The sequence below is a fragment of the Mustela erminea genome, chromosome 8, assembly GCF_009829155.1.
Source record: "Mustela erminea isolate mMusErm1 chromosome 8, mMusErm1.Pri, whole genome shotgun sequence".
In the NCBI taxonomy this organism is placed as follows: domain Eukaryota; kingdom Metazoa; phylum Chordata; class Mammalia; order Carnivora; family Mustelidae; genus Mustela; species Mustela erminea.
In genome coordinates, this window is record NC_045621.1 from 68,143,171 (window position 1) to 68,166,653 (window position 23,483).

The 23,483-nt window shown below is 39.1% G+C and overlaps 1 pseudogene; it reads left to right on the forward strand.

Moving 5' to 3' along the window:
* Positions 1–2,926: 2,926 nt before the first annotated feature.
* The window catches only part of LOC116597070, a 48,870-nt pseudogene continuing 28,313 nt past the window's right edge, over positions 2,927–23,483 (forward strand).

Below are 23,483 nucleotides of genomic sequence, written 5' to 3' on the forward strand. Positions count from 1 at the left end.
TTGAAATTATTATGGAAAAAAAGTGGAGAGAGAAAGAAAAAAATTATGACTGGAAGTAAAACAGAAACAAGAAAGAAATGAGGGCAGTAACACAGATACATCTTTTGGAAATCAGATTGAACTCAGCATACCTAACTAACATCTTACTTTTTTAAGGAGAGTCCTCTGTCAGAAACAAGCACAAAAACTTAAAAAAAAAATGTAAAAACCACTCTTCTTAATCTGAAACCATGCTTTCTCAATGTGTAAGTATTTATATTTCATCAGTTCTTCGAAGTAGGGTTATTTCATGATGTTTTCCTTGATCCCCAAAGTCTATCTCTGATATAACAAATTCTGGCTAAGTGTTTCTCTAATGCCTAGCATCTTCGGTGACAGCTTTTATTACTCATATGTAATTTTCTGTTTACTTGTCAGTATCTTTCACTAAATTTCAAGCCATGGGAAGATGCTATTCCGTTTTGGTCACCATTGAATGCCCCATGTTCAGGGCTTGGCACATAGGGAATGTTCAATCAATATTTGCTGAATAAATGAATAAATTAATCATGTTATTCTTTTTTACTTTATATCTACAGGAGCCACTGTCTCTGAAAATAGCGTGTGTTCACTGAAGACTTGACTCAGACAATAAATTTGTGAATTTGGCTACTGTCAAAGCTCTCCAGCCAGACAGAACAAGACAGTGGATATTGTGACAGCTTGTAGGCATTTCTCCCAGCTTAGGGGAGCTTAAAGCAGGTCTCAGGAGCAACTACAGAGGGCTGGGCCAATTAGACAAAGGGAAAACCTAAGATTAACTTTAGCCCTTGACACATCCTTTTTTTTTTTTTTTTTCTTCTGTGACTGTTAGCTCATTGCCTAAGCTATGAAGCAACTCTGGGGAAATATAAATTATAGCAAGAAAGTACACTATATCCTTCACCTGGCAACAGGCTTAGTAAATCTGGCTTATTTCTGAGCTGGTATGTGCTGCCTGGATATTGTGATCTGAGCTGTTTCAGACTGTAATAACCAGGAGGGTTTTTCATTATCTTTGGTAAGAATTCAGTAGCAATCACTTAGATTAGCCACAGTATTTAATTTATTGAGGGAGGAGGTGGTGGTCACAGAGGATAGGACTCAAAAGAAGGGTAAATGATGCTCTGAACCAGGGATGATGTCCCTATTTCTTGCATAATGTGCCCCAATCCCAATGAAGGTAACACTACTTATCACTAGTAGCAGACATGTACATTATTTTATTTTGATTATTGTTGTTATAATGAGGATAGAATTCTACCAGACTATTAGTGCTCCCTTTCTTGATTACCTTTGTGTGATTTGGCAGATATATTTGAGAAGTAGTAGTTCCTAATCAGGAGATGGAATTTGAGCTATCATCATCAATAAGGATTGGGCCTTGCTCTTGGTTCTGTCATTCAACAAATATTTACTGAACACCTATTATGGGGCCAGACATTATTCTAAGTACTGGGAAAATAATAGTAAATAAAAGAGAAGTTTTATTTATCAAGCAAGACAGACAATAAACACTAAATAAGGAAATTGTGTGGAATATTTAAAGGTGATAAATGACAGAAAAGAAAAATCAGGGAAAAATGTACAGGCATGTGAGTATGCAGGGTGGGGAGTCACAATTTTAAATGGGGAGAAAAATATAGGCCTTATTGTAAGATGGCATTTGAGCAAAGGCTTGGAGGTGGTGAGGGAGTAAGTTTGGAAGGCATATGGAAGAAGAGGCCCTGCAATGGGCACTTTACTATTGTGTTTGAGCAACACCAAGTTGTTGTGGTTCAAGGGGAGAGAGTGAGGTGGAAGGTAAGAGAAGAGATGAGGTATGGGGAGCCCCTAGAAGACTGTGAGTAGAGGAATGACTTATCTGAGTTTCGTTCAGAAGTCTGAGTGCTATTTTGAAAATGATGTCTAGGGAGTATGGCAGAGATGACTGGCAAGTGACCCAAATCCATTCTCCTTCTTCCTCAGTGTAGAGTTGTCAGTGGAAGTGGCATTTCCTAATCATCTTGGAATGCAGATATGGTCATCTGATGAGGAAAGAACAGAGGTGCCATTGGCCAGAGAGCTAAATGTGCACTGGCAAAAGGCTTTAAAGACTTGAAATTGGCCTCTGACTATTGCATAAGAAAGAAGTCAAGGTGCTGTTCTTTAAGCCACTGAGATTTGGGGGTCCATTTGTTATGGCATCCCAGCCGACCCTAACTAAGAAAAACGTCAAGGACAAAACCAAGAAGACCTATAAGAAGCTATGGCACTAATTTAGATGAGAGACTATGGTGGTTTGAACCACGTAGAGGTAGCAGAAAATGAATCCTAATATATTTTGAAGTTAGAGCCTACAAAATTTCATGACAGACTGGATGTGGGGTATAACAGAAAAAGGGGAGGCAAGTTTGATTTTATGATTTAGGGATTGATGCATTATAAGTTTGGGAAGACAGCAGATGAAACATTTGAAGGGATAAATTGGAATTGAGTTGTAGATCTATAAATCTGAAATAATTTTTAGTCTCCAAGTGAAAATGTTGAATAGATATGTAGACATATAGGTTTGAAGTTCAAGGAAAATGTCTGGCCAAGGATATTGATTTGGAGTCATCAGTGTGTAAATTGGTGAGGTCACCACGAGAGTGAGGACAGCTACAAGAAGAGGTCAAAGGACTGGGGCCACTTCATCTTTATGAGGTCGGACAAAGGAGAGAATCAGCAAAATGACTAAGTAGGAGAAATGAGAAAGAAGGAAAAACAAAAGTGTGGTGTGCTGGAAGATACTGACCTACTATGCTTGGATGTGCAGAGGTCCATGCTAAAGATCATGACCCACAAAATGTTTCCTTGCCTCTTAGGAACAAGGGAAAGACATGACAACCAGTGAGACTATGAAGAGAACAACCTGTGGCCCAATAAGAAAGAGCTGAGAGAGCAGAGAACACTCTGGAAACAACAGTGGTAGGCTGGGAAATGTATGGATTCTGTTCTGTGAAAGAAAAGAGGGAGATAAAAGACATTTTTTGAGCAACGGTGATAATCAGTTTTATGTTTTAGATGCATTTTGGAGAAGATGAAAATTTAGTAGGTATTTCTGAGACCAGTAAGCTGAGCAGGAGATGAATCCTTCATCTTGAGTAGACTTGGGATCAATATCCCAGTGACTTTAATCAAGCTGGGATTAAGGGGTTAACTGAATCCAACCTTCCCTTCCACCTCTAGTCCTTCATCTGTGCCCTTGATCTCAGCAAGTGACATCATATTCTACTCAGTTGCTTTTGCCAGAATCTGTTAATTATTTTTAATACCCCCATCTCCCTCATCCTGTAACCAATCCTGTAACTAACTGCTGAAAATTTGGGTCTCTTAAATATTAAATACCTCTCAGGTTTTTCTATTCCCCTTCAAAAACTATGCTGCCCTCTCACCTGAATCCCTTCAAAATCTCCTGGCTGGTCAGTTCAAAACAGATATTTCCCACCCTGCCCAGTGTTCCTTCTGTTCATTGATGACATTGGAGGCAGCAGGGCTTTTAAAAAACAAATCTTGTCATATCACTTCCTTGCTTCTCTTACTCCTGGGTTAAAATCCCGAGGCTGACCTTCTGGGCCCTATATGGTCTGATTTCTGCCTCCATCACCAGCTCTGTGCATAAACAAAAAACACTTTGCTGAATGAATGAAGGAAGGAAGGAAAGATGTCTTTTGAGCTAAGGCTCAACTTGAGTAAGTTATTTACATATTCAAAACCCCAATTTCCTCATTTATAAATTGAGAACCATAATATTTCCTTCACTAGAATGCTGCTAAGTTAAACAGTAAGATACCATGTTAATAAAACCTAAGCGTTTAGCATTGCATGATAGTTTTGATCATTGTAAGTGAACCAAATTGGCACTTGGCACAGAACCTGATACATACACTCAATATGTACTTGTTGTTGATGATAAATCAGCACTTTGGAATCGTAATCACCTTGGTGACTATTTCTATAGAATTACCTATAAAACCCCATACCATCTCATTTGATGCTGAACAGCAAGGTATGCATGGCTACTTACAGCATCATACTGCTGCTCATTGCCTCCAAAGACGGAAATCAAGTTCAAATTCCTCAGCTTGGCATTCACATTTGTAGTCTCTTTAATATATATCCTATGCTCCTGAGAAATTAATCTCAAACAAAACTTATTGGATTTCTGCTTGTGTTAGGTGCTAGATATTTAAATTTAACTATTGAAGGCTTGTATGATGTGGTTTCAGTACCCCAAATCCTGACCCTGAAAATACACCCCATTGTCTGTGGTAGCCATGGAGGTACACTGCTCCAATCGCCCTTCAAGACAACATACTGTAGGAAGCACAGTTGACTGCTGCCTCCAGCTGCCACAGCTTTGGATTCTATACCATGCTCATGCCAAGACCACACTTTTGCCAGGCTATACTTAGCCCATGAATGACTAGGAAGGGGCACTAGAGCAGTGCACTAAGGGCTAAGGCTCTTTCTGTCCATCTTTCTTCCTCTCGTATGTGTCAGACCTGCATCATGGTCTAAAGGTGCTCTCTGCTTCCTTCTGTGCTCTCCTCTTTTACCCTTGACAGGTGTCCTCCACATTAATCCTTTTACATATCTAATCCCATTTTAGCATCTGCTATGTTAAGAACCCAAACTAACACAGGTGCTACCAGGAGTTGTCCAAGGTAATTGGTAAGATGGGGCTTTTTTAAGTCAGGGAATTATATGTCACTGTGTCCTTAAAAAGAAAAAAAAATATGTGTGCCTGGGAATGAAGAGCAAAAGCAAAAGTGGCCCCACTTAACCACCATTTTTTTTTTCAATTTGTTTATTTTCAGAAAAACAGTATTCATTATTTTTTCACCACACCCAGTGCTCCATGCAATCCGTGCCCTCTATAATATCCACCACCTGGTACCCCAACCTTCCACCCCCCCACCACTTCAAACCCCTCAGATTGTTTTTCAGAGCCCATAGTCTCTCGTGATTCACCTCCCCTTCCAATTTACCCCAACTCCCTTCTCCTCTCTAACACCCCTTGTCCTCCATGATATTTGTTATGCTCCACAAATAAGTGAAACCATATGATAATTGACTCTCTCTGCTTGACTTATTTCACTCAGCATAATCTCTTCCAGTTCCGTCCATGTTGCTACAAAAGTTGGGTATTCATCCTTTCTGATGGAGGCATAATACTCCATAGTGTATATGGACCACATCTTCCTTATCCATTCGTCCGTTGAAGGGCATCTTGGTTCTTTCCATAGTTTGGCGACCGTGGCCATTGCTGCTATAAACATTGGGGTACAGATGGCCCTTCTTTTCACGACATCTGTATCCTTGGGGTAAATACCCAGGAGTGCAATTGCAGGGTCATAGGGAAACTCTATTTTTAATTTCTTGAGGAATCTCCACACTGTTCTCCAAAGAGGCTGCACCAACTTGCATTCCCACCAACAGTGTAAGAGGGTTCCCCTTTCTCCACATCCTCTCCAACACATGTTTCCTGTTTTCTCCACATCCTCTCCAACACATGTTGTTTCCTGTTTTGTTAATTTTGGCCATTCTAACTGGTGTAAGGTGATATCTCAATGTGGTTTTAATTTGAATCTCCCTGAGGGCTAATGATGATGAACATATTTTCATGTGTCTGATAGCCATTTGTATGTCTTGATTGGAGAAGTGTCTGTTCATATCTTCTGCCCATTTTTTGATATGTTTGCCTGTTTCGTGTGTGTTGAGTTTGAGGAGTTCATTATAGATCCTGGATATCAACCTTTTGTCTGTACTGTCATTTGCAAATATCTTCTCCCATTCCGTGGGTTGCCTCTTTGTTTTTTTTGGCTGTTTCCTTTGCTGTGCAGAAGCTTTTGATTTTGATGAAGTCCCAAAAGTTTATTTTCACTTTTGTTTCCTTTGCCATTGGAGACATATCTTGAAAGAAGCTGCTGTGGCTGATATCGAAGAGATTACTGCCTATGTTCTCCTCTAGGATTCTGATGGATTCCTGTCTCACGTTGAGGTATTTTATCCATTTTGAGTTTATCTTTGTGTACGGTGTGAGAGAATGGTCGAGTTTCATTCTTCTACATACAGCTGTCCAGTTTTACCAGCACCATTTATTGAAGAGACTGTCTTTTTTCCACTGTATATTTTCTCCTATTTTGTCGAAGATTAATTGACCATAGAGTTTAGGGTCCATATCTGGGCTCTCTACTCTGTTCCACTGGTCTATGTGTCTGTTTTTATGCCAGTACCATACTGTCTTGGTGATCACAGCTTTGTAATAAAGCTTGAAATCAGGTAACGTGATGCCCCCAGCTTTATTTTTGTTTTTCAACATTTCCTTAGCGATTCGGGGTCTCTTCTGATTCCATACAAATTTTAGGATTATTTGCTCCAGCTCTTTGAAGAATACCGGTGGAATTTTGATCGGAATGGCATTAAAAGTATATATTGCTCTAGGCAGTAGAGACATTTTAACAATGTTTATTCTTCCGATCCAAGAGCATGGAATGGTCTTCCATCTATTTGTGTCTTCTTCAATTTCTTTCATGAGTGTTCTGTAGTTCCTCGAGTACAGATCCTTTACCTCTTTGGTTAGGTTTATTCCCAGGTATCTTATGGTTCTTGGTGCTATAGTAAATGGAATCGATTCTCTAATTTCCCTTTCTGTATTTTCATTGTTAGTGTATAAGAAAGCCACTGATTTCTGCACATTGACTTTGTATCCTGCCACGTTGCTGAATTGCTGTATGAGTTCTAGTAGTTTGGGGGTGGAGTCTTTTGGGTTTTCCATATAAAGAATCGTGTCACCTGTGAAGAGAGAGAGTTTGACTTCTTCATTACCAATTTGGATACCTTTTATTTCTCTTTGTTGTCTGATTGCTGTTGCTAGGACTTCTAATACTATGTTGAACAAGAGTGGTGAAAGTGGGCATCCTTGTCTTGTTCCTGATCTCAACGGGAAGGCTGCAAGCTTTTTCCCACTGAGGATGATATTTGCTGTGGGTCTTTCATAGATAGATTTGATGAGGTTCAGGAATGTTCCCTCTATCCCTATACTTTGAAGCGTTTTAATCAGGAACGGATGCTGGATTTTGTCAAATGCTTTTTCTGCATCAATTGAGAGGACCATGTGGTTCTTCTCTCGTCTCCTATTAATTTGTTGTATCACATTGATTGATTTGAGAATGTTGAACCATCCTTGTAGCCCAGAGATGAATCCCACCTGATCATGGTGGATAATCTTTTTAATGTGCTGTTGGATCCTGTTTGCTAGGATCTTGTTGAGAATCTTAGCATCCATATTCATCAGTGATATTGGTCTAAAATTCTCCTTTTTGGTAGGGTCTTTGCCTGGTTTGGGGATCAGGGTAATGCTGGCTTCATAGAAAGAGTCTGGAAGTTTTCCTTCTGCTTCAATTTTTTGAAACAGCTTCAGGAGAATAGGTGTTATTTCTTCTTTGAAGGTTTGGTAGAATTCCCCAGGGAATCCGTCAGGTCCTGGGCTCTTGTTTTTTGGGAGGTTTTTGATCACTGCTTCAATCTCGTTATTAGATATCGGTCTATTCAGGTTGTTGATTTCTTCCTGGATCAATTTTGGTAGTTTATATTTTTCCAGGAATGCATCCATTTCATCTAGGTTGCTAAGCTTATTGGCATATAACTGTTGATAATAACTTCTGATGATTGTTTCTACTTCCTTGGTGTTAGTTGTGATCTCTCCCTTTTCATTCATAATTTTATGAATTTGGGCTTTCTCTCTTTTCTTTTGGATTAATGTGGCCAATGGTTTATCGATCTTATTGATTATTTCAAAAAACCAGCTTCTAGTTTCATTGAAAACTTTCTACTGTATCTCTGGTTTCTACCTCATTGATCTCAGCTCTAATCTTGATTATTTCCCTTCTTATGTGTGGAGTTGTTTTGATTTGTTTTTGATTCTCCAGTTCTTTAAGGTGTAGAGAAAACTGGCGTAGTTGGGATTTTTCAGTTTTTTTGAGAGAGGCTTGGATGGTTATGTATTCCCCGCTTTGGACCGCCTTTGCTGTATCCCATAGGTTTTGGTCCGATGTGTCTTCATTCTCATTGGTTTCCATGAATTATTTCATTTCTTCTTTGATCTCCTGGTTGTTCCAAGCATTCTGAAGCAAGGTGGTCTTTAGCTTCCAGGTGTTTGAGTTCCTTCTGAACTTATCCCAGGGATTGAGCTCCGGTTTCAAAGCATTGTGACCTGAGAATATGCAGGGAATAATCTCAGTCTTTTGGTATCAATTGAGTCCTGATTTGTGACCCAGTCTATGGTCTATTCTGGAGAAAGATTCATGTGCACTTGAGAAGCGTGTGTATTCTGCTGTTTAGGGTGGAATGTTTTGTATATATCTATGAGGTCCATCTGGTCCAATGTGTCATTCGATGCTCTTGTTTCTTTACTGATTTTCTGCTTCGATGACCTATTTCTGACAGAAGTGTGTTAAGATCTCCTACTGTTAGTGTAATCATATCAACAGGACTATTTGTCTTGATTAACAGTTTTCTTATGTAATTGGCTGCTCCCATATTGGGAGCATAGATATTTACAGTTGTTAGATCGTCTTGGTGGAACGTCCCATTAAGAATGATGTAGTGTCCTTCTGTATCTCTGACTAAAGTGTTTAGTTTGAAGTCTAATTTATCTGATTTGAGAATCGCTGTAACAGCCTTCTGTTGAGGCCCATTGGCATGAACGATGCTTCTCCATCCCTTCCCTTTCAGTCTGGGTGTATCTTTAGGTTCAAAATGGGTCTCTTGTAGACAGCATATGGATGGGTCCTGTCATTTTATCCAATCTGCAACCCTGTACCATTTTATGTGTGCATTAAGGCCATTCACATTGAGAGTGATTACTGATAGATACGTTTTTACTGACATCGAGTTACCTTTGAAGTCTTTCTTTGTGTAGACTGTCTCTATATTTCTGTCCAATGCTATTGTTGGGATTTTTACTCTTTTATAGAACCCCCCTTAATATTTCCTGCAGTGTCGGCTTGGTGGTTGCATAGTCTTTTAAGCCTTGCCGGTCTTGAATAGTCTTTATCTCTCCATCCATTTTGAATGTCAGTCTTGCTGGATAAAGTATTCTTGGCTGCATGTTCTTCTCATTTAGTGGCCTGAAGATATCTTGCCAGCCTCTTCTGACTTGTCAGGTCTCTGTGGACAGGTCTGACGTTATTCTGATGGGCTTCCCTCTGTAAGTAAGGAGCCTCTTTGCCCTGGCGGCTTTCAAGGGATTACACCTACAATTATAATTCCTCAATTTGACTATCAGGTGTCGTGATGTTTTTTTGGAATGTATCATCTTGGGTGGAGACCATTCGGCCTCTAGTCCATGAAGGCTGGTTCCATTCGTGAGATCGGGAAAATTTTCATGAAGGACTTGTTCCACTATATCTTCTAGACTTCCTTCTTTCTCCTCCCCTTCAGGGATTCCAATAATTCTGACGTTGGAACGCTTCATGGCATCATTTATTTCCCTGATTCTGTGTTCGTGGTTTCTAGGCTGTTTGTTCCATCCTTCCTGCTGATGCTTTCTCTCTATCTGTTTGTCTTCCAGATCACTAATTCTATCTTCTGTCTCCGTTACCCTAGCTTTGAGAGAGTTTAGATTAGATTGGAGCTCATTGAGAGCATTGTGAACCTCCTCCCTGGTAGCTTTAAGCTCCGCCCTAACATTGTGAACATCCTTCTGGTTGCTTTCAGGTCAGCCCTAATCAATTCTGTTTGGTCATCCGTGGCTTTCTCCAACCTAGCTATTGCCTGGATAATTGTTAGCCTGAATTCTCTTTCTGACATATTGTCTATGTTGATAGCCGTTAGCTCTGTTGCAGAAGGTCCATCCTCTGTATTGTTCTTCTGTTGGGCATTCCTCCTCCTAGTCATTTTGGTGGGAGATGACGAACAGATGTAGCTGGATGTATCATCTGTGGTGCAGTCAAGGTGCACCCTGGAACACTTCTGAGCAATCAGGATTCCCCACCCAAACGAGAGACAAAAGAAAAGGAAAAGAAAACGAAAAAGAAAAGAGAGAGAGAGAGACAGGAAAGAAAGGGAAGATGAAAGAGAAGGTTCAGCCCAGATGGTCCTCAAGGTAAGATTTATGAGTAGACAAATAAAAAGAGAGAAGAAGACTGATACAAGTGTATTGCAAGAGAAAAAAAATATATATATATATGCAAATAAAGGAATAACCTCATCAAAAAGAACCCCAAGTGTAAGATATATATGCTATCACAAAAACACAGAAACACTAGTGGAAGAAGAAGATGGGAGAGTTCTTATAAATTCTGTGTGTGCGAGGATGTTTGTGTTGATTCTTCATGGATGTATCTTGATATATTTGTTAAAGGACTCAACTTTCCTAAGATAAAGGGGATTACAAATTGGTTTATCTATAGGGGTATTATTGATTGGGGAAAGGGCAATACTTTGAAGCTTAACTCTATATGAATATTAAAGGATAAAATAAAAAAGGAATAAACTAGGCTAAACTAAACTTAAATAAAAAAGAGGACTTCAAAAAATAAAAATGCAAAAGAAAAGCATAGGTGTATGTATCAAAAGTTCAGGTTAGAAGGGTATTATGGAATTTGATGTACTGTACAGCTCGCTGTGATGGTAAATACGTTAAAAGAATTATCTATGTGTAAAAAAAATAAATAAATAAACCAGAATAGTGGGAGTCAGTGAACAGTAAAAGTTTTCCTATGAAGTAGTGGTTGTTCTCTTGTAGTCCTTTATTTTTTTCCTCTTTTTTTTTTCTTTTGGATTATTTTCTGGGGGAGTGGCCTGCCACGTGGGTTGCCAGTCAATGAAGTTTCCTGAGTTGAGTCCTACAGCCCCCGCTAGGGGGTGGGCTCTGAAGAAACTGTTTTTTTTCAGGTTTTGGTTCTCTGGCGGTTTCTCTGTTTGTTCACTTTTTTTTCTCTCACCTTTACCGCCTTTGATGGTTTTTGTAGTTTTGGATGAAAACAAATCGCACCCTGATCTCCCTCTCAGAGAGACGCCTCACTCTGGGTGTAGAGCCTAAATAAGTTCCCCCTTGGCCACTGGCAGAGCAGGTTGAAAGTTGCAGACCCTGGGGACGCAGGATCTATTGCTTGTACCCAAAGCCAAGGCAGTGGAGTCTCTGGGAGCTCCCGACCGCCAGAGAGGTTCCAAGCAGCAATTGCACCCTGAGAGTTTGCCGCTGGCCTGGGCTGGGAGTGCCTGGTCTTGCTGGGTGTAAGAGAGCCCGGCTTGCGCGGGCCTCTTTCAGGGGCGGCTATTGGTCGCGCGCGCGACTCAGGCACTGAAAACGGGGCACAGATCCAAGTGCACCAGGCTGGGCTTTTGCACACCTCTGTCAGGGGAGAGTTTGCGACGCACGGCTTAGGCTTTGAAACAAAGGCGTGGGTCAAAGAGCCGGGATTTTGTAATTCTGTCAGGGGAGTATGAGTAACTTGCGTGTGAATCTCAGGCTTTGTAGTAGGGCTCGTGCGTTCTGCTGACCGGCGTGGCTCCCATCCCCACACAGGAGCCAGAACCCACGCATTCCCTGGTGTGCTGGCAGCTTCGGGACCAAGAGCTGGTTGCTCAGCCACACTCTCTCTGCCTCAGCGCCGGGGAGGCTGTCCTGGGACCAGAGACTTAAGCCCCTGTCCCTAGCCGCCCCGATTTCCACAATTTACCCCCTCGATCCTTTGCTCTTTTGGAGTGCTTTCAACCAGTCTCCATGTTAATGCTATTCCCCAAATGCAGGGCACTCTTGCTTGTATTTGGGTATTACTTTCCAACTGGTCGCCTCTGGTGGCTCCTTCCCCCTTTTGTTTATCTTCCGATATCAGTCCGCCGTTCCCAGTCCGCTTTACCTGCCCACTGGCGTCTTCTGCCCCTGTAGAGATCCAGACCTGTATGATTCTGATCTCAGGCTGATTTCATAGGTGAATGGAGTTTTTTGGTAGGTAATCAGCTCACTTTGGGGTACCGGCTGAAAAGGCGCCTCCTCCTACTCCCCCGCCATCTTGTCCCCCTGCCTTCCCACCATTCTTTTTTTAAAAATAATTATTTTTATTAACATATAATGTATTATTTGCCCCAGGGGTACAGGTTTGTGAATCATCAGTCTTACACAATTCACAGTACTCACCATATCACATATTCTTAATGACCCATCATAGCATTATATACTTTTCATCCCCACAATTCCGGACTCTGCAAGGTTGAAGGTTCTAAGTCCCATAGGAGGTGAATGTGCAGGGGAACACTGAACTACAAGTTATACTGCTGTCAATGAAATTTGAACTCTGTTTTCAGGAGCCCCTCACCACAGTAAAAGCCAAAACCATTTTCCCCTCCTTGATCTCAAGCCCTTTCATTGTTGCTTGGGAGATTGCCTTGCTCTCCTTGGAAAGACTTATCATGTGAGATATAAACTTTTTCATATCCTCTTCATGCATGGGTGTCATCACTAAGATGACACTTCTTATTTTTCACACTTCACACTTCTCACACTTCATCACTGGAACCAATTTAGAGTGAGGGGTCTGTTGCACCTCTGGGGTTGACCACAGCCGGGAGATATGAGAGCAGGAGACAAAGGAGGGAGAGATCTAGCCAGCTGCTCTTGGTCCTTCCTTAACTCTCTATACCCTCAATTTTAGGAAATAAATTCCCCAGTCTCCAGAGTAAAAAGATGTTCCTGATCCACAGCACTGAATTAAGAAAATTGTATTCTGTACTTCCTTCAAGTAAGTATCCTTCGCTAATTTAAGGTAATATTCCCAAAGGTGTAAGACTAGAAGAGACCCCTCAAAAATTTAGGAATTTAGCATCCTGAATTTATGTATTTTTTTACAGCTGCCATTAAGATCCTGTTTCTTCAAGGAACTTAAAAAAAAAAAAAGGAATGGAAAGATAGGAAATAAAATAAATGCTCTATCACACTGTAAGGGAAAGGGAGGGAAGAGAGGGGACAACGGAGTTGATTGTTATGTACTGAGGGCCTACTATGTTCCAAGCCCTGTTTTCTCTTCATTTAAACGCACACAACAGTCTCTTCAACAAATAGTTTTTCTGAAAACCACACAGCTACATGTGAAAGAATGCAACTCTATTACTTTCTTACACCATACAGAAAAATAAACTCAAAGTGGATTTAGGACCTAAATATGAGACCTGAAACCATAAAAATCCTAGAAAAGAGCACAGGCATCAAAATACTAGAAAGAGAGACATCAGTCATAGCAACATTTTTCTAGAAATGTCTCTTGAGACAAGGGAAACATAAGTAAAAGAAACTATTGGATCTACATAAAAATAAAAACAAAAACAAAACCCAAAAATCAAAAAAACTTCTGCACACCAAAAGAAACAATCAGCAAAACTAAAAGACAACTTACTGAATGGGGGAAGATATTTGCAAATGACATATGTGATAAAGGTATTACAAAATATCCAAAATATATAAAAAAATTCTACAACTCAGGGAGAAGCAAGGTGGCAGAGGAGTAGCAGACTAAAATGACATCAGGTCCCAGGAGTTCAACTAGATAGTTATCAAACCATCCTGAACATCTACTCAACAGGAGAGAGAAGAGAAGAAGAGCAGCAATTCTAGGAACAGAAAATTGACCACTTAAAGTAGGACATGAAGAGAAGTGAATCCGAAGTGATGGGAAAATAGGCCACAGGGGGAGGGGCTGGCTCCCAGCAAGCAGTGGAGCACAAAATCAGAACTTTTAGAAGTCGGCTCCACTAAGGGACATTGCTCCAGAGGCTAAGCAGGGGTGGAGCCCTCACAGGGACAGTGTGGTCTCAGGTCCTGCGGGGTCACAGAAAGATCAGGGGTTTCTGAATGTGGCAGAGCTCCCAGGTTTTGAGTGGGAAAACCAACTACAGAGACAGAGCCAAGGAGGGAGTGTTCAGAATGGGGTTACCTTAAACTGTGATCTAAGGCACAGTTGAGCCACTGCTCTTTGAACAGGGACCCCACAAGTGGCAGATCCGGAGAGACCCCTTCCTTCCTCCTCCAGGAGGGATGGTGTGGGATCCAGGAATCTGCTGGTTTTGGAGAATCCAAACAGGGCTGTGCGCCAGAGTCAGAAATGCTCAGTCACAGGCTGGATGAGTTTGGAGTGTGGCCAGAGACTAGGGAGGTGGGAGGGACTGACTGCTTTTCTCTGAGGCCACACTAAGGAGTGGGACCCCAAGTTCTCAGCCTCTATGGGGCTGGAGACTGGGAGGGCACCATTTTCATTCCCATCATCCAAAACTGTACAGAAAGCGTTCAGGGAACAAAAGCTCCCAAGAGTGAACCTGAGCAGATTACTTAGTCTGGCCCCTGGCAAGGGTGGTACAATTCCGCTTGGGCAAAGACAATTGAGAATCACTGCAAAAGGCCCCTCCCCCAGAAGATCCCAAGAATATCCATCCAAGACCAAGTTCACTAATCAGTGAGAACTGTTGAACCCTAGATCTAGGGGAAAGCAATTCATGGCTTTTTTTCCCATGATTCTTTAGTCTTTCAAAGTTAAATATTTTCAATTTCATTTTTTCCTATTACATTAACCAATTTTCCCTCTTTCTTAATTTAATGTTTTTAAACTATTTTATCTCATCAATACCTTTTTAAAAATCTTTTTAAAATTTTCATAGTTATATATTTTTTAAAATTTTTTTATTTTTTATTTATTATAAACATATAATATATTTTTATCCCCAGAGGTACAGGTCTGTGAATCACTGGGTTTACACACTTCACAGCACTCACCAAAGCACATACCCTCCCCAATGTCCATAATCCCACCCCCTTCTCCCAACCCCCCTCCCCCCAGCAACCCTCAGTTTGTTTTGTGAGATTGTCACTTATGGTTTGTCTCCCTCCCAATCCCATCTTGTTGCATTTATTCTTCTCTTACCCCCTTAAGCCCCCATGTTGCATCACCACTTCCTCATATCAGGGAGATCATATGATAGTTGTCTTTCTCTGCTTGACTTATTTCGCTAAGCATGATCCGCTCTAGTTCCATCCATGTTGTCGCAAATGGCAAGATTTCATTTCTTTTGATGGCTGCATAGTATTCCATTGTGTATATATACCACATCTTCTTGATCCATTCAACTGTTGATGGACATCTAGGTTCTTTCCATAGTTTGGCTATTGTGGACATTGCTGCTATAAACATTCGGGTGCACGTGCCCCTTCAGATCACTACGTTTGTATCTTTAGGGTAAATACCCAGTAGTGCTATTGCTGGGTCATAGGGTAGTTCTATTTTCAACATTTTGAGGAACCTCCATGTTGTTTTCCAGAGAGGTTGCACCAGCTTGCATTCCCACCAACAGTGTAGGAGGGTTCCCCTTTCTCCACATCCTTGCCAGCATCTGTCATTTCCTGACTTGTTAATTTTAGCCATTCTGACTGGTGTGAGGTGATATCTCATTGTGGTTTTGATTTGTATTTCCCTGATGCCAAGTGATATGGAGCACTTTTTCATGTGTCTGTTGGCCATCTGGATGTCTTCTTTGCAGAAATGTCTGTTCATGTCCTCTGCCCATTTCTTGTTTGGACTATTTGTTCTTTGGGTGTTGAGTTTGCTAAGTTCTTTATAGATTTTGGACACTAGCCCTTTATCTGATATGTCATTTGCAAATATCTTCTCCCATTCTGTCAGTTGTCTTTTGGTTTTGCTCACTGTTTCCTTTGCTGTGCAAAAGCTTTTGATCTTGATAAAATCCCAATAGTTCATTTTTGCCCTTGCTTCCCTTGCCTTTGGTGATGTTCCTAGGAAGATTTTGCTGCGTTTGAGGTCGAAGAGGTTGCTGCCTGTGTTCTCCTCAAGGATTTTGATGGATTCCTTTCTCACATTGAGGTCCTTCATTCATTTTGAGTCTATTTTCGTGTGTGGTGTAAGGAAATGGTCCAATTTCATTTTTCTGCATGTGGCTGTCCAATTTTCCCAACATCATTTATTGAAGAGGCTGTCTTTTTTCCATTGGACATTCTTTCCTGCTTTGTCAAAGATTAGTTGACCATAGAATTGAGGGTCTATTTCTGGGCTTTCTATTCTGTTCCATTGATCTGTGTGTCTGTTTTTGTGCCAGTACCATGCTGTCTTGATGATGACAGCTTTGTAATAGAGCTTGAAGTCCGGAATTGTGATGCCACCAACGTTGGCTTTCTTTTTCAATAACCCTTTGGCTATTCGAGGTCTTTTCTGGTTCCATATAAATTTTAGGATTATTTGTTCCATTTCTTTGAAAAAGATGGATGGTACTTTGATAGGAATTGCATTAAATGTATAGATTGCTTTAGGTAGCATAGACATTTTCACAATATTTATTCTTCCAATCCAGGAGCATGGAACATTTTTCCATTTCTTTGTGTCTTCCTCAATTTCTTTCATGAGTACTTTATAGTCTTCTGAGTATAGATTCTTTGCCTCTTTGGTTAGGTTTATTCCTAGGTATCTTATGGTTTTGGGTACAATTGTAAATGGGATTGACTCCTTAATTTCTCTTTCTTCTGTCTTGTTGTTGGTGTAGAGAAATGCCACTGATTTCTGTGCATTGATTTTATATCCTGACACTTTACTGAATTCCTGTACAAGTTCTAGCAGTTTTGGAGTGGAGTCTTTTGGGTTTTCCACATATAGTATCATATCATCTGCGAAGAGTGATAGTTTGACTTCTTCTTTGCCAATTTGGATGACTTTAATTTCCTTTTGTTGTCTGATTGCTGAGGCTAGGACTTCTAGTACTATGTTGAATAGCAGTGGTGATAATGGACATCCCTGCCGTGTTCCTGACCTTAGCGGAAAAGCTTTCAGTTTTTCTCCATTGAGAATGATATTTGCAGTGAGTTTTTCATAAATGGCTTTGATGATATTGAGCTATGTGCCCTATATCCCTACACTTTGAAGAGTTCTGATCAGGAAGGGATGCTGTACTTTGTCAAATGCTTTTTCAGCATCTATTGAGAGTATCATATGGTTCTTGTTCTTTATTTTATTGATGTGTTGTATCACATTGATTGATTTGCAGATGTTGAACCAACCTTGCATCCCTGGAATAAATCCCACTTGGTCGTGGTGAATAATCCTTTTAATGTACTGTTGAATCCTATTGGCTAGTATTTTGGTGAGAATTTTCGCATCTGTGTTCATCAAGGATATTGGTCTGTAGTTCTCTTTTTTGATGGGATCCTTGTCTGGTTTTGGGATCAAGGTGATGCTGGCCTTATAAAATGAGTTTGGAAGTTCTCCTTCCATTTCTATTTTTTGGAACAGTTTCAGGAGAATAGGAATTAGTTCTTCTTTAAATGTTTGGTAGAATTCCCCTGGGAAGCCATCTGGCCTTGGGCTTTTGTTTGGAGATTTTTAATGACTGTTTCAATCTCCTTACTGGTTATGGGTCTGTTCAGGCTTTCTATTTCTTCCTGGTTCAGTTGTGGTAGTTTATATGTTTCTAGGAATGCATCCATTTCTTCCAGATTGTCAAATTTGTTGGCGTAGAGTTGCTCATAGCATGTTCTTATAATTGTTTGTATTTCTTTGGTGTTAGTTGTGATCTCTCCTCTTTCATTTATGATTTTATTTATTTGGGTCCTTTCTCTTTTCCTCTTGATAAGTCTGGCCAGGGGTTTATCAATTTTATTAATTCTTTCAAAGAACCAGCTCCTAGTTTCGTTGATTTGTTCTATTGTTTTTCATTGTTATATTTTATCCCTTCACTGAATTTAACCTGATTTTTTGTATACATATAGGTTTTTTTTTCTTTAAAATTTTGGGATACACTTTCTTCTAATAGATCAAAATGTGCCCTAAATATACCCGCCTGATCATATTCTTTCCTCTTTTTGTTTTATTTTATCAACCAACTTCTTATCAATTCCTTTTTTAGAATCTTTTTGAATTTTTATCTTTACAGTCATATTCCATCCCTTTATTGTGTTCACCCTTATTTGTGTGTGTGTGTGTGTGTGTGTGTGTGTGTGTGTGTGTGATTTTCCACCTATAAATTTTGGGAGGTTGTTTCTTCTAACAGAACAAAATACACCCAAAATCAAGTGTGTGGCTCTCTTCTATTTACCAATTTAATAACTCTCTCACTATATATATATATTTTTTTTTTTCTTTTTTCCCCCTTTTCTTCTCCTGGTTTCAGGTCTCTTTTGATTTGGCTAGTGTATATTTTTCTGGGGACCTTGCTACCCTTTTAGTATTTTGTTCTCTCATTCACCTATTCTTATCTGGATAAAATGACAACGTGGAAAAACTCACCACAAAAAAAAAAAAAAGAAAGAAAGAAAGAAAAAGAAAAAAGAAAAGAAAAAAAAGAAAAAAGAACAAGAGACAGTACTGATATTTAGGGATGTAATTAATACAGACATTAATAATATGTCAGAACTAGAGTTCAGAATCACAATTATCAAGGTGCTAGCTGGACTCAAAAAAAGTATGAAAGATATTAGAGAATCCCTTTCTGGAGAAATAAAATCACTTTCTGGAGAAATAGAAGAACAAAAATCTAACCAAGTTGAAATTAAAAAAAGCTATTAATGAGATACAATAAAAAATGGAGCCTCTTACTGCTAGGATAAATGAGGCAGAAGAGAGAATTAGTGATATAGAAGACCAAATGATGGAGAATAAAGAATTTGAACAAAAGAGAAATGAACAACTACTGGACCACAAGGGGGAGAATTCTAGAGGTAAAAGATACCATGAGATGAAGCAATATTAGAATAGTTGGGATGCCAGAAGAAGAAAGAGAAAATGGGGCAGAGGGTATATTGGAGCAAATTAAGGTAGAAAATTTCCCTAATTTGGCAAAAGAAACAAGCATCAAAATTTAGGAGGCATAGAGAACCCTCCTCAAAATCAATAAAAATAAGTCCACCCTCTGTCATGCAATAGTAAATCTTAAGAAGTCTTAGTGACAAAGAGAAAATCCTGAAAGCAGCTCGGGACAAGAGGTCTGTAACATACAATGGTAGAAATACTAGTTTGACAGCAGACCTATCCACAGAGACTGGCAGGCCAGAAAGGACTGGAATGATATATTCAGAGCACTAAACTAAACTAAAATATGCAGCCAAAAATACTATATCCACCTAGGCTATCACTCAAAATAGAAGGAGAGATGAAAAACTTCCAGGACAAACAAAAATTTAGGAATTTGCAAACACCAAACCAGCCCTACAGGAAATATTGAAAGGGGTCCTCTAAGCAAAGAGGGAGACTAAAAGCACCAAACCAAAAAGGAACAGAGACAATATACAGTAACAGTCACCTTACAGGCAATACAGTAGCACTAAATCCCTACCTTTCAATAGTTACTCTGAATGTAAATGGACTAAACGCTCCAATCAGAAGACACAGGGTATCAGAATGGATAAAAAAAATAAGACCCATCGATATGATGTCTACAAGAAACTCATTTTAGACCCAAAGACACCTTCCTATTAAAAGTGAGGGGGTGGAAAACAATTTACCATGCTAATAGACATCAAAAGAAAGCTGGGGTGGCAATCTTTATATTAGATAAATTAAGCCAAAGACTATATTAAGAGATGAGGAAGGACATTATATCATACTTAAAGGGTCTATCCAACAAGAAGATCTAACAATTTTAAATATCTATCCCCCTAAAATGGGAGCAGCCAATTATATAAAGCAATTAATCAACAATAAGAAACACATCAAAAATAATACAATAATAGTAGGAGACTTTAACATCCCCTTACTGAAATGGACAGATTATCTAAGCAAAAGATCAACAAGGAAATAAAGGCTTTAAATGACACACTGGACCAGATGGACATGACAGATATATTTAGAACATTCCATCCCAAAACAACAGAATACACATTCTTCTCTGGTACACGTATGGAACATTCTCCAGAATAGATCACATCCTGGGTCACAAATCAGGTCTCAACTGGTACCAAAAGACTGGATCATTCCCTGCATATTTTCAGACCACAATGCTCTGAAACTAGAACTCAATCACACGAGGAAAGGTGGAAAGAACTCAAATACATGGAGGCTAACGAGCATCCTACTAAATAATAAATGGGTCAACCAGGAAATTAAAGAAGAATTAAAAAAATTCATGGACACTAATGAAAATGAAAATACAACTGTTCAAAATCTTTGGGACACAGCAAAGGTGGTCCTGGCAGGAAAGCATATAGCAATACAAGCCTTTCTCAAGAAACAAGAAAGTTCTCACATACAAAACCTAACCCTGTACCTAAAGGAGCTGGAGAAAGAACAGTAAAGAAAGCCTAAACCCAGTAGGAGAAGAGAAATAATAATGATCAGAGCAGAAATCAATGAGATAAAAGTCAAAAGAACAGTAGAACAAATCAATGAAACTAGGAGCTGGTTCTTTGAAAGGATTAGCCAGACTTATCAAAAACAAAAGAAAAATGACCCAAATTAATAAAATCATGAGTGAAAGAGGAGAGATCACAATGAACACCAAAGAAATACAAACAATTAAAAGAAAATATTATGAGCAATTCTATGCCAGCAAATTTGACAATCTGGAAGAAATGGATGCATTCCTAGAGATGTATAAACTACCAAAATAATACAAATAATACATTTAATTGCACTAATAATAATTAATTAATTATTTGCATTAACAATAATGCAAATAATACATTATATGGTAATAAAAATAATTTTATTTTTTAAAAAAGATTTTATTTATTTATTTGACAGACAGATCACAAGTAGGCAGAGAAGGAGGCACAGAGAGAGAGGAGGAAGCAGGCTCCCCACTGAGCAGGGAGCCTGATGTGGGGCTCGATCCCAGGACCCTGGGATCATGATCTGAGCTGAAGGCAGAGGCTTTAACCCACTGAGCCACCCAGGCACCCCTAAAAATAATTAAAAAACAAAAAGAAATTCTCTAACTCAACATCAAAAAAACACATAATCTAATTTAAAAATGGCCAGAAGACTTGAACAGACATATCTCCAAAGAAGATATGGCCAATAGACACATGAAGAGACTCTCAACATGACTTATCATCAGGGAAATGCATATCAAAACTACAATGAGATATCACTTCAGACCTGTCAGAATGGCTAAAATTAAAAACAGTGGAAACAAATATTGGTAAGGATGTAAAGAATAAGAACCCTTGTGCACTAATGGTTGGAATACAAACTGGTGCAGCCACTGTGGAAAACAGTATGGAGTTTCTTCAAAAAGTTTAAAATAGAGCTACCTTACAATCCAGTAATCACACTACTGGGTATTTACATGGAAAATATAAAAACACTAATTCAAAGTGATATATGTACCCTTGTATTCTTCCCCAGTTGAACCCCAGAAGAGAGCAAAACTAGGCCAACACCTTGAATGTACACTTATGAGGCCCTGAACAGAGGACTCAGCTAAACTGTACCTAGACTCTTGATCCAAGAAACTATGAGATAGTATGAGAAACTATGAGATATTTACTAGCCTAAAACAAGTTCAATTTTGGCCTTGCTCCCCTCATTATGCACCAATAGATGATAATACATTGCTAAACTACCCAAAAGATGTTAAGCATCTTCTAAATGTTCATTATTTAGTGATGTAGAATTCTACATAACAACTTAACAAAGTGTCAATACAAGGCATCCTTTTTTATTATTATTAATTATTTTCAGGTTTTGCCCCAGGGTACAGGTCTGTGGATTGTCAGGCTTACACATTATATAGCACTCACTATATCACATGTCCACAACCCAGTGTCCACAACCCAGCCACCCTCTCCACACCGCCACCCCCCAGCAACCTTCAGTTTGTTTTGTGAGATTAAGAGTCTCTTATGGTTGTCTCCCTCCCGATCACATCTTGTTTCATTTTTTCCTTCCCTAACCTCCAAACCCCCCACCCTGTCTCTCAAATTCCTCATATCACGGAGATCATATGATAATTGTCTTTCTCTGATTGACTTATTTTGCTCAGCATAATACCTGCTAGTTCTATCCATGTCATTGCAAATGGCAAGATTTCATTTCTTTTGATGGCTGCATAGTTTTCTATAGTTTGGCTATTGTGGACATTGCTGCTATAAACATTCGGGTGCACGTTCCCCTTTGGATCACTACATTTGTATCTTTAGGGTAAATACCCAGTACTGTAATTTCTGGGTCATAGGGTAGCTCTATTTTCAACTTTTTGAGGAACCTCCATGCTGTTTTCCAGAGTGGCTACATCAGCTTGCATTCCCACCAACAGCGCAGGAGGGTTCCCCTTTCTCCTCATCTTCGCCAATATCTGTCATTTCCTGATATGTTAATTTTAGCCTTTCTGACTGGTGTGAGGCGGTATCTCACTGTGGTTTTGATTTGTATTTCTCTGATGCTGAGTGATGTGGAGCACTTTTTCATGTGTCTGTTGGCCATCTGAATGTCTTCTTTGCAGAAATGTCTGTTCATGTTCTTTGTCCATTTCTTGATTGGATTATTTGTTCTTTGGGTGTTGAGTTTGCTAAGTTCTTTATAGATTTTGAATACTAGCCCTTTATCTGATATGTCATTTACGAATATCTTCTCCCATTCTATCAGTTGTCTTCTGGTTTTGTTCGCTGTTTCCTTTGCTGTGCAAAAGCTTTTGGTCTTGATGAAGTCCCAATAGTTCATTTTTGGCCTTGCTTCCCTTGCCTTTGGCGATGTTTCTAGGAAGAAGTTGCTGTGGCTGAGGTCAAAGAGGTTACCGAATGCAAGACATTCCTATAGAGTATCTTTGGCTGTGGTCCATTTTGGTTTAGTTGCTCTATAATCAGCTTGAGAGGTTGATTGTTGAGGAAAAGTGCCTAACAGTCATAATATACTTTAGTCTGATCAGATAGGATCATTGATGTCTGAGGATTTAAAAATATCCAATTGACTTATTTTCTTCCCATTCATACACTCCATCTCCTGTAACATTTCCCCAATTTCTCTACAGAGACTAAATTTAACTTTATTGTTTTATTTTTTATATTGCTCAAATTCTTCCAATCAACATCTTTCATAAAGAGTTCTATGAAGTTTCTCAATCTCCTCCACAAGACTACTTACTCTTTACATTTAAATATCTTTGAATGCATAAAATTACTTTATTATGAAAACTATATATTATATATATAATATGTATTATAAACTATATATAATGTATAAACATATATAATATAGAAAAGAGAGGAAGAATGGTAACATTTGTATTAGTCAACCAAAAATTTAGAAGTTACATATTTTAACTTATTTCTATATCTCTACCACAATTAGTATTTTTTCTGTCTCTTTGCTAAACATTTAACTATTAATATAAATCCATTTATCCTATGGTTGTGTAATTGACAAGTTATTATAAGAGATGTTTTTGGCAAGTTATTATAAGAGATGTTTAAGAACATATTTCCTAACTTATCCTTTTAATGACATTACCTTAAT